General features: G+C 37.2%; 1 long non-coding RNA gene across 1 annotated transcript in view; it reads right to left on the minus strand.

Annotated features, from left to right (window-relative positions):
• Nucleotides 1-552: 552 nt before the first annotated feature.
• LOC128773667 (uncharacterized) overlaps nt 553-12,326 on the minus strand; it is a 68,209-nt gene continuing 56,435 nt past the window's right edge. Inside the window, exons 3-4 of the long non-coding RNA XR_008418044.1 lie at nt 11,390-11,504; nt 553-751 (exon numbers count right to left, since the gene is read on the minus strand). This is a non-coding gene — a long non-coding RNA (uncharacterized LOC128773667). The remainder of the gene's footprint in view (nt 752-11,389; nt 11,505-12,326) is intronic.

A 12,326-nucleotide genomic window follows, 5' to 3' on the forward strand; every position in this document is an offset into this window, starting at 1 on the left:
GAAACTTTGTAAATATTTACTGATATGACTACTATATTTCACCTGTGAGCTTTTCTCATTTATAGGAAAAACTAATTAATAGAACTAAAATATTTATCTTAACTGGGTATTCTGTGCTTCTTTCACCAGAATTCTGAAATAGGACAACAAGCTTTCCCTTTTAACTGCTGTCTTCAGAGCATAATTTTATAAATGTGAATGATTTTAATATATATCTATATCTATATATTCTTTACTTGCACAGTACAGTTACCAAGGTAGAGACCAGCTCCTTGCATTTTAATTAAAAGAGAGAATAAAAGGAATGAATGCTGGAAAGAGAGTCACAAAGCAATATTACTTGGGTTCTCAAAGCACCACCATCCTAGAGTGGTAAGAGTTCTTGATTTCACCTCCAGAGCTCACTGGGGCAAAAATGACCAGCTTCCTGTAGAGATGAAGCAGAAACCCAGCTAGTCTATGTTCATGCTATTGCTGACACCAAAGCCTCCGTATCACTTCTTTCTGAAATGAGAGTATCCCAACCTAACAGAGTGACCAACTCACCTCATCCAGATATCTTTTGTTATACTTCTTGGTGTCCTCGCTTCCATTACAAGGTCTCTTCCAATTTTCCCAGGCCAAAATAGATCCTCAAGTTGGCAGAGATGTCACATCTTGTCAGTGTTCTGCTTAGTCAGGGGTGTCGACTTCAAACTTAGCCTGAACTCCAATTATTACACCAAAATTCCACAATATATGGGATCTAGAACTTAATATCAGAGTACAAGCTGAAAATCTCATATAGTCAATGTACAAACCTTTAAATACTAGCTCTCCTTCCATGTGGAGAGATGCTCACACTATCAGAGGCATGTGTGAGCCAAATTCAAAAAGGAACACAAAAGATAAAGTCTTCCATTGCACACTGTGGTACATGCTCTTTGAAATTTAGTGATAGTGAATCTAGAAAGGTCCATAAAAATTAAATTCTAAGTTTGACTTTCTAGTTTCTGTCATGTATGTGTAGTTGAATTTGAAAGTTTAATTTCTGTATTAATTAAGCGAGTCCCATGTCCTCACACAGATACATCCCAGGGCAAAATTTAGCATATGAGCCACACAGTGTCTTCAGCCTCTAGTCCTCCATGCAAGAGTCAACCCTAACTGAGAATCTTGCTCCTCTCAAAGCAGATTCTTGGGATTATTTTTCTTCAAGATGGACTGGTAAAAGCCACTCCAGTCCACAAGATTAGCTTTAACAAATTTGAATTTCAAAAGAGAAGTCCCAGATCTTTTCCTCATTTAAATTTGTTGGTAGAAATAGAAGTGGTACAATTCCTGAACTTAAAACTATATAAGATCATCCAAGCTCCACATAGAGAAGAAAACGACTACCTAGATATTGAGTCTTCATTTGGGTCATTTTACTCCCATATAGAGAGTAACTGCTACATATAAATGTCATTCCATTTGTTTTCTTCCTCTAGGTGCTGTTCTGAAAAGGTATGAAAGTATGAACAGGAGCATGTCTGATGTCTAGAGGAGGGAACTGTATTAGCATTAATCACCACTATTTCTTCTTTGACAGTCTTATTTCCTACATACAAATCTATGCGAGAAATGATAAGAATCATTCCTATACTCAAATGGAAAACAACAAACAAGAAAACCAACAAATTTCTCCAAAGTTATTCTCTTTAATTTAAAAATAACCTATATTAGGGCACCTGGGTGGCTCAGTCGGTTGAACATCCGACTTTGGCTCAGGTCATGATCTCGCGGTTTGTGGGTTTCGAGCCCTGTGTCAGGCTCTGTGTTGACAGCTTGGAGCCTGGAGCCTGCTTCCGATTCTGTGTCTCCCTCTCTCTCTGTCCCTCCCCCACTTGTGCTCTCTCTCTCTCTCTCTCTCTCTCTCTCTCTCTCAAAAATGAATAAACATTAAAAAAAATTTTAAATAATCTATATTAAACGGTTTCCACTACTTTGGGGACTCAAATGGTAATAATCTCAAACCGATGTCAGAGAAATGAGAAAATATTTGAGTTAGTAGAAGTATTTAGAGTGTCTTCTAACAATGGACATTATTTTGTTCTTTGTTTTAGTAATTTAAACTTAATAATTCAACCATCTTTGGATCGCCCATGATAATGATAATCTGAAAACCAATTCCCACATGGACAGCATTATTTTCCCAGTCTTATAGAATTCTTTACAGAAAATAAAAAAAGATATATGGAAATTTGTGCCACAATTGTATATTCAGCTACTTATCACTTTGTTCACAAGGTATTAGAAAAAGAAAATTTTTTTGAAATGCATCTTTTTACACTATTTACTCATCAGTAGGTTATTCCTTAACAAAGCACATGGCCATAACCCACATAACCTCCAGAAAAGCACAGAGTTGGAAGGTCGTATCATTGCTAAACTAAAACTATTCAATATATCAGTTTCAAATTTTAAAAATCTCAAAGAATATTCAAAAGAATCAATAAAACATAAAGTAGTAGAATTATGGAGCTATGAGAAGCCTTACATTTTTCTAAGAAAAATGTAAAAGCACTTAGTAAACTGTAAAGTACCATACAAATCTATAAAATGTGTGCTGTTCTCATCTATGTAAAGCCCCTCATTTTACAAGTAACAGAATAGAGAGATTGAGAGATTTAAAAGATTCTTCAAAAGCCTTTGCAATGCTATTCAGAAATCATTAGGACTATCAACACTCGTCCCCAGGCAAATTCCCATTAACTTTAATCCACAATTACTGGTCAAGCGTCAGCAGTTTTTCTAGCCATTTTCTTTTAAGTCAACAGCTGCATATATCACTAAACGAATCCAGAGAATATAAGAATGTGTATGTAATAGGCATTTTCCAAATTCCCCACAACTGCATATTTTCTCAAAAAGGCAATGAAAGACAAAACTTAAAGCATATTCTGTTTTTCTTAATGTAGCTCACCAAATTCTTTCAGGTTCTAATATATTATTTTCTTTTGTAACTGATAACATTTAGCTATTTAAACATATAGATACAACATTAACCTCTCACCCTGCAAGCTATTAAGAAAAGCTGTTTAGAGACAAAAAGGCAGCAGATTTTACCTTAAGAGTTCAACAAAAGCTGAGTTTAAGTAGTAAATGAAATTGTTGCTGTACTCCCTGGAGCAATGGCTTTCAAATATTTTATTCATGCATTTCTCTCTTTAAAAGAAGGCTTTCCATAAAGCCAAGGAACATGAATGAACAAGGAACCTCTCTGAAATAGGAGTGGGAAGTCCTTAGCAGTGCGACCTTTGACAGGAGCTCCAGAGTATGAAAATCAACTTAGGAAATAAAGCCCCAACTCCCTAAACTGGCACTTTTGGTCCAGTCTAATTCAACTTTAACCCTGAGATTTAATAAACAAAGGATAAGACAGCAAGGTTTATCAGTCTCTCTGTGGGCAAATTAGCATATTAAAAATGTACAAACGCAACTGGGTGGTAGCTAGGAATGGTAGAAAGAAAATAATGTTAGGAAACAGAAGACTTTCTTTCTAGTTTATTCTATGTAACCTAGAGGGCATGTCCAAATTTCTAGACCTCAGGTGACCCATTTGTCAAACATGAGGAGAGTATCATACTTTATCAGGATACTGGATAAAATCATTTCTTCGTGTTATTTCACACCCTAAGATATATGAATCTATTCAACAAATATTTTTTTGAATGACTGTTTCATGCTAAGGCACAAAAGATATAATGATAGACAAGACAGACAAAATCTTTACATTCAAAGAGAACAAAGTCTAATGAAAGAGAAATTATAATAATTGATACTTGGTAATTCACTTGGGTCAGGACTGCACATGCTAGTGACAATCTGAAATTAGATTGATATATGGACTAGGCCATCTTCCTTACATTTCTCTGACCAGAGAACAATGGTCTTAGATTTTTAAGTGTCACAAAGCCACCCTCGCTGTGGGAATGGATCAATTTAGGCCACTGGAGTTGATTTTCCTACAAGGGAATAGGGATACTAAGCAATCAAAGCAATATATAATCCATAGGCAGCTAATAAAGAAAGCCTGCCTGGAAGAAGTGATATCTAAACTGAAACCTAAAATATGAGAAGGAGGTACCTAACTGGGGTAGGGGCAGGAGCAGCTGGGCAAGAAGAGTCCTCAGACCAGGCATAAGAAATAGTTTCAGCAAAGACCCAGAAGTGACAGAAAAGGAAGCATGCGGTAGGGGATAAGGTCACAGAAGAAAGCAGAGGCCAGATTATTCAGACTTCTGTGGACCTTGTCAGAGACAGTGGAGGGGTAAAGATGAGAATGGAAATGTTTTAAGCATGGACAATATTCAATTTGATTTGCATTTTTAAAATATAGTTCTGTATTTAGTGTAAAGAGTAGAGATGAAGTATGCATTGCAGACAGTGAAGCTCTATCTAGGAGGTTACTGCAGTAATACAGGATTGTGCAGTGGCACTGGGAGAAAAGAGGTGAAATTCAGATGAGTAGGAAGTAGTATTCATGGGAGGTGACTGGAGGTTCAGGGGGACGAATTGAGAATGATACTCAGGTTTCTAGCTTGAGCCACTGGGTAAATGTGGTGTCATTTGCAAAGTTAGAGAACTTCAAGGGAATAAACTTTCAAAAATAATAACTAACATATATATAGTTTTTACAATGTAAAATCACACATATTAACTCATTCATCCTCATCAACTCTATGAGATAGTTGTTATCTTTATCCCTCTTTATAGATGAGGAAACTGAGACACATAAAAGCTGAGTGACCTCCCCAAGCCCCACACCAGTAAGTAACCAAGTCTGAATTTGAACAATTTGGGAGCCAGGGAGTAGAAATAATCAGTTTTAGTCATGTGAGTTTGAGTGATCTATGGGACATGCCAGAAGGAATTTGAACATATGGGTTTGAAGCTCTGGAGGGAGATTTGCAAGATTGGGAAGTAACTAAAACCATGGTAATGGACTATACAGCCCCATGCAAAAGAACCAAGAATAGCCCATTTAGGTTACATAAAAAATTAACAATAAGCATTTTATAGAGGTTAATGAAAGCAAAAGAGTAACATTAAGCAAATTAAACCTTGAGCCCATGCATAAGCAGAAAAGAAAAACAAGGACTTTGAAATAAGAGTTCAACCTAGAATGGCTTGGGCATAAGACCACGGGCAGTACGGCCATATGTCCATGGAATCAGATCTAATGTCCATCCTCTCTGCAATAATTGGAGAGGATACAGAGGACTAAAAGTCCTCACCAAGCTAATAGGAGAAATTGTAAGTTTATATCAAGTCCCGATACATCAGCAGTACTGCACATAAATGATAGCTTAAGTTCATTATGTACTATTTTCATTTACTCACAACTACTGCATTTGGTCACTCCAAACTAATTGTTTTTCTGCCTCCCTAAAGTTCTAATTAAATAAATTCTGTTTTTTGATAGGGAGACCATAGCAGACAAGATTTTGTCCTCAGAGTGGAGAAATGCAGATTAACAGCACCCTTTAGCAATTATTGCTTATTGCATCAGTAATGCCCATTTTTATTTGTATATTCCAGGCACTAATTAGCACCATCCTATGCACTGAATAAGTTTTCACTAATTGCTTAGTTATAGCAGAACAGCTAGTAACTGCTACTGTGGATTTAGCCAGTCAAAATGCTAAGCATTTTACATTCTCAATTTGCAAAGATTGAAACACTGTCAGCACAAAAATGATAAAAATGTAGTAAGCAAAAAGAGTCAAACTAATCATCTATATACCTGCCTTCCTTTTTCACATATTTTTTGTAGCTGTAGAGTTGACTAGAATTCTCTCCCCAACAGAAAATGTCATTATAAACCAAGGTTAGATAAGGAATCGAAAAGGTATCATATGAAGAGAACATAAAAGGAAAGAAAATCTGGTTTTGCTATCTCTTCCACAACTCCTACTGGAATTTGTCTCCTTGGAGCCCCAGCTATCAAATGAATTAACCCCTGATAATTTTGAACACAGGTACTACATGTCTGACATGTGTTTATAGAAGGTGATGGTTTCTCCTGCCCACACATCAGCAGAGCAGAGGAAGGCAAATAGTATTCATTGAGTTCATCCTCTGTGTCCTTTCACTTCCAGTATCTCAGGTGATCTTCCAATTAGTCCATTAATCTTTGCAGAGAGTCATATGGCAGACACTCGCTCTGTACTAGGGATGCCATGGTGAATAGGAAGACATGCCCCTTTTGATTATGATCTGAGTTTTTCCCAGCTATGAAGTGTGGGGTTGAGAATTAGTCAAATATTTGTTTCTTAAACCTCTTGGTTTCTACTATAGCCACCTTTCCTCCCAGGCATTTCAACTCATTCTGGGCGACACAACCACAAAATGTCTATGTCCCTCAAAAGAGGTTAAGAATCAGAGACAGAGGGGCACCTGGGTGACTCAGTCAGTTGAGCATCTGACTTTGGCTCAGGTCATGATCTCATGGCTCATGAGTTCTAGCCCCGCGTCGGGCTCTGTGCTGACAGCTCAGAGCCTGGAGCCTGCTTCCAATTCTGTGTATCCCTCTCTCCCTACCCCTCCTCTGCTCATGCTCTTTCTCTCTCAAAAATAAATAAACATTCAAAAAAATTTTTTTAAAGAATCAAAGACACAAATAGGAATAATAGCAAAGTTCTTATTTATACTTTAAGGAACTTGTGAGAAAGTAGAATAATTAAAATGGGCTATTTGTTGGCTGTCATGGTCCAAAGAACAATGGGTAAGGAGTTTTCCAAGATAGGTGCAAAGAAACTATGAGGTAAAAGAGAAGGCACGCCTCCTCTAAGCTCAGTAATGGGCCTGGCGAACATGAAGAGAGATCCATGATTTATTTCTCTACGTCTGCTGTACACTCCAGAAGCCCAAAAACGTATCTAATGTTAAATTAGAAAATGACAAAATTCTCCTTCCATTCTTATGCTTTTCTTTCGTTCACAAAGTGGCCATGTAAGGAGTAAGTCGGCAATGAGTTGCCACAAAGTGTTGTATCAGGTCAGTTCACTCCTTGATAAAATTACTATAATATGATGCAATCATAGTCCAAGTGACTAAAACTAGAAGATTGCCAAATATAATTTGCTGAATCACTGCTTCAGAAAATCAAGGTGCTTCTTTCTGAGGACAAAAATCACTAGTGATCTTCCACTTTGACTAAAAAGTATATGAGGCTTACCCCGGTGAAAAGAGCATTGTGAAGCTCCATAGAGGACAAGTCTCCATCCCTAGCCTTGGCTATAAAGTCAGGATACTCATCCTGCTGGCTCTTCCTTCCTTCAACTCATTTCAGCTTGGGTGAGAATTCCTTTTTGTGCTAACTTCTAACATGCAATCAACTTAATGTAGCAGATGAGAACCTACTCCCTCACTATTTGTATATTCTTTCATTTACTATGTAACATTAAAAGTGCAATAAATGTTTACTAATTTGCCAACCACAATTTTTATCATCATTATAAAGTCCTTAAAGTAAAGCACTGCCTGCTGACAATGGTAATTCTTATTTCAAAGATATGTCTTCCCTCAGCGGCAAGATGACACAATGGGTATTATTCTCTCATTTCTCAGATTAGGCCTTCTCTGGTGAGGACCATCTACCAAGAGTATTATACTTCTAACACTGCTCAGAGTACATAAATGTCCTCTCAACTGTGAGCCCGGGCTTTGGAGAGAGAAAGTGATGAGGCAGAACAGGGTAGTATAGGCATAGCTCCCTTGGCCCAAATATGCTCTATCATGGAAAGCAGCAATTTCACTTAAGCATGTCCCATTTCAAAATGCAGACCAGGTAAAGGGCTTGGGCAAGGAGTCTGTGGCAGCACTGTGCCCACAGAAAGGAGATGGGCCTTCTCCAAGGTGCTGAATTCAAGCAGTGGAAGAAAAACCTTGCCCCATAGCTCTTCCCATATAATACTATATTCTTATGCTGACTGACATGCCGGAAGGAAGGTTTTCTGCTTCTAGACTGGTGTCTAGACTGAACACAAAGCAAGGTAGAAAAATTCCTAAAGAAATCCACCACCAGAAGAACTTCCTCAGGCAATTGGTCTGGCTTCCTTTATCTCTTCCTGGATTCAGGAAAAGTAGCAAGTGACAATATAGCCACAGACCACCAAGCAAAAGTTTGATTATCCTCAGTTGGTTCAGATCTCACCTACAAAGGATCTATTGTCCTATTAAGGACAATCTGAACTAGGGCCTTAATTTATACCCCTTTTCAGTTATAAACAAAATACCTTCAGTAAACTGTCTACACCACAGATGACTGAGTTAAAAACTACATAGGAATAGCTTAAAAGTTACTTTAATACAAGACCCATTAAATGGAATCAAGATTCACGCCTGGATTGTCCTTTAATAAAGTTTTATTATTTCTTCATATTTATGGGGACCACAGTTACAGAAAAGGCTGACAGCTCTGGAGTTTTAACAAACTACTGCTCAATTCCTAAGGAAAATGAGGACCTCAGAGTCCTTTCTCCAGTCTCAGAGTGAATTATGAATAGGCTGACCTACACTAGTACAGCCTTAAAAAAAAAAAAATTAAAAAGGCAGGAGAACTTGGGAATAAATCAGCTGTCCCCTGAGGACACAAGACAGAGATGAAAACTAGCTGACTTCTTTGAGTTCTCCCAGAGTGACAACTAGGACAAGGAAGCTAAAAAGAACAAAGACTGTACGAGGTAATAAAAATGTCTACTCTGAATTTTAGGCTGTCACCCCACAAAGCAAATCTGATATTTGAGAGTAATCTGGTTTGATTTTTGTTATCCCAAAGGTTCTAAATTGCCAGGCAAGTCCTATAGAGCAATTGTTTTTAACCAGTTGTGTGAGGCAGAGTCACCTTTAGATCTTTTTTTAAGATATTTTCTGCCCTTGTATTGTTGAAAGGTCAGTGGGTTTAAGGTGGAATCAGGGTAATTTTTCAGAGTTCCTTAGAAGATTTGGAGGCACTCCATTGATTAAAAACCACTGTTAGGGAGACTGACAATTTCCAGGAAGACAGTGCTACTCCAACTAATGTGCTCGTGAATCATCCCATTACCATCCCCCAACCCCAGGATATTAAAATGCAGATTCTGACTCAGTGAGTCTGAGATGGGACTGAGTGTCTACATATCTAACAAGCTCCCTGGTGATGTCCATGATGCTGGTGTGGGGACCCCACTCTGTGCGATGAGTAAGTAAGCTTTACACATCAACTTCAGAAGGCTGCCCTCAGGTGAATGAGCATGGGGTGGAGGCTAGGAGCCTGGTGCTGGTTCATGTGTGGTTTGTGGATCAGTCACTACAAAATAAGTACATGAGGTACTTGTTAAAATTAGGATTCTGGGCCCTCACCTCAAGATCCCCAATCAGAGTCGGTTAAACAAACTTCCTGAGTAATGCTTTTGTACACACTAAAATTTAAGAACCACTAAAAGTTAGAGAATTATCAGCCACGGATAATTAAAAGAATTATGAGTCCTAAAATCATTCAATGATGAATTATATATTTAAATTCATTATTAATTTAACATATTTCAGCCTTCTCTATTTTCTAGTTAAAACTGTGAGATTGAAGACAATACAGTCACCTTGATACATAACTTTAAAATATATACAGAAAGAACAAAACCAGAAATATCATTAATATTGCTTATCTCTACATTGACTATCCTTTCACCCCTGAGACTGTCCCCAGAAGTGTTATACTATGGGATCACTTATCAGCTATGGTAGTCTATTTTCCCCACTGCTTTTCCTTTACCAACACCTGCTCACACTCACCTTCTTTCTCTCACCTACATATTCCATATATTCTCTATCCCTGTCAGAGAAAATCACTTTTAATTTTACCCAGAAAATATTGTGGCTGATACTGTCAATTCCAAATCCCCAAATGTCATTTCTGACACTGAAATATAAATCCAAAAAATGGAACAACCAAAAGTCTTTTCTTCTCCAAAGTGATCAGAAGTAAATGCCATTTGCCTGCATATGAAAAAATAGAGAAAATCTACATCTACAAGAAGTTGAGTAGATATAGAATTTTAAATGAAGGCTCTTCATGGAAGCTACATTTGTAGTAAACATAGCATTATGTGTAAACTGGTTGAATCATTAGTTGCACACCTGAAATTAATGTAAAATTGTGTGTCAACTATATTCAAATAAAAACAAAATTAAAGCTGTACCCGGGCATTATAAACTTGGGACCTGAAAATTGCATATTTAATTGGATACTCAGGCCTTAAAATATTTTATTCCTCCATACACAAGCCAGAATTTTTAGTCATATTTACATGAAATTGCATCCTTTTAAATGTATTAAATTAAATATATAATTCTGTATAATACATTATGCAAAATGTTCTGTACATCTTTAGAGTACTTTCATGTGATTAACTATTACAGATTTGACAAATATCTTCTAGCAGATCATTTCTCACAATTTAGTCTGGAAAATGTTTGATGGGACTATATGCCATGCTCACACATTTGTTCTTACTTTATTTTCATAGTCATACTTCCTGTGTTTATATATTTTGTTGATAATAACAGCAGAGATTGCTATGAACAAGCAAGGGTCGGAAAGGAATGGACCCATTGTACCAGAAAGAGTGGCACGATTATTTGAGTTTCCTAAGATTGCTATAACAAATTACCATAACTTTGGTAGCTTAATACAACATATTTATGATCTTACATTTCTGGGGCTAAGGAGTCCAATACGGGTCTTACAAGCTAAAATCAGAGTTGCATTTCTTCTGGAATAAATTAAATTAAATTAAAAAGTAAATAAATAAAGCACACTTTGCATATCATAGTCTTTAAACAGGAAGCCTCTAGATGCAAAGAAAAGTTTAGAAGATGTAGTCCTAACTCAAGAATTCATGGTTTCATTGGAAACTATTATATGAGGCACTGATACCGACACAACACAATTCTTCAAAAGTGTTGCTCATCCTTTAATAAACACAGAAGTATTCCCCCTTAGGATTCCTTAGCACAGCTAGGTCAAACTTGGAACATTAAAGCTGATTTTATTAAATGTTTAAGGGTTTAAAAAATATTAAAAACAAAGAACATCTAAATGTCTACATAACCTGGCTTAGGAAATCTTACTTGATTTCTAAAGTTTATATCAGAGGTTTGGTTTTCTTCGCCTCCTAGATCCTCATGACTATGCAGTAGGCAGAATCATCATGGCCATCACTCAAGAGCTCACATCCGGACATTGACTCTTCTCAAAGTATATACCCCAAACAATGAGGTCACCATTGCCAAAATCCCTATGAAAAGTCCTCTTTCAAGTTCCCTACTTAAAGCCACACCTTCACAAGATGACAGACACCCGAAATATTATTCTCAGCTTTCTTACCTTCTAGCTCCATGGCTCCTCCATCACTATTCATACATGAGTCTCTCACCTCCATCAAAGTGTTAGTCTTACAAACTGACATCAAGATCAAGGGCTTAGTCTTGAAGAGGTTTGGCTAGGGGAGGATAATCAAGATTTCAATACAAAATAAATGATAGGATTTTAGAGCAACCTCTATAGAGAATGTTCAATTTTTTTTTTCAGATTCCTTCTCTTTTTTATGTTTCCTTAGAGAAGGTGCAAAAGTTCCCACAAATATGAAGTGCTATAATAAAACTCCTGCCTCTCTCTCTAACCAGTTATATCATCAATGGAGATGAGGACCAATTGGAATTTGTGAGGGCACAAATTCCCTAGGAAAGCAGATCTCTCTACCTTGGTTGTACATTGGAATCATGTAGGGAGCTTAAAACAATATCCTACTCTCCGAGGTCTTGATATAATTGTAAGGTTCCTTCCCAAATCATTCTAATCTTCAGCCAAGGCAGAGAGTTGCTAACCTAGAACAGGATTCCTCTAACTTTAGACTGGATAATAATTGTGAAGTCTTATTCTTACACATTGTTCGGTGTTTAGCAGCATCTCTTTCCTCTACTCAATAGATCTCTATTCCAAGTCTTGACAATCAAAAATGTCTCTAGATATTGCTAAATGTTCCCTGAGGGGCAAAATTGCCTCCAGGTGAGAACCACTACCCTGGAGTGAAGAAAGCTACTGCTCAATGTGGTTCAAACTCTTGTCTTTATTCTCATGAGTTAAGATGCAGGTAGTAAGCATCTGGTAGGGAGTAAGAGTGCTGTCCAGGTTTGAATCTAGGTTCTACAACCTACCAGTTGTGTGACCTGGGGCAAGTTTCTTAACCTCTTTGTGCCAGCTGTGAAATCAAGCTAGGAAGTTCACATATCTTGAAAGATTACTATGGGAGAAGCTGATACAA

The sequence above is a fragment of the Panthera pardus genome, unplaced genomic scaffold, assembly GCF_024362965.1.
Source record: "Panthera pardus isolate Hobbes unplaced genomic scaffold, ASM2436296v1 HiC_scaffold_26, whole genome shotgun sequence".
Classification (NCBI taxonomy): Eukaryota; Metazoa; Chordata; class Mammalia; order Carnivora; family Felidae; genus Panthera; species Panthera pardus.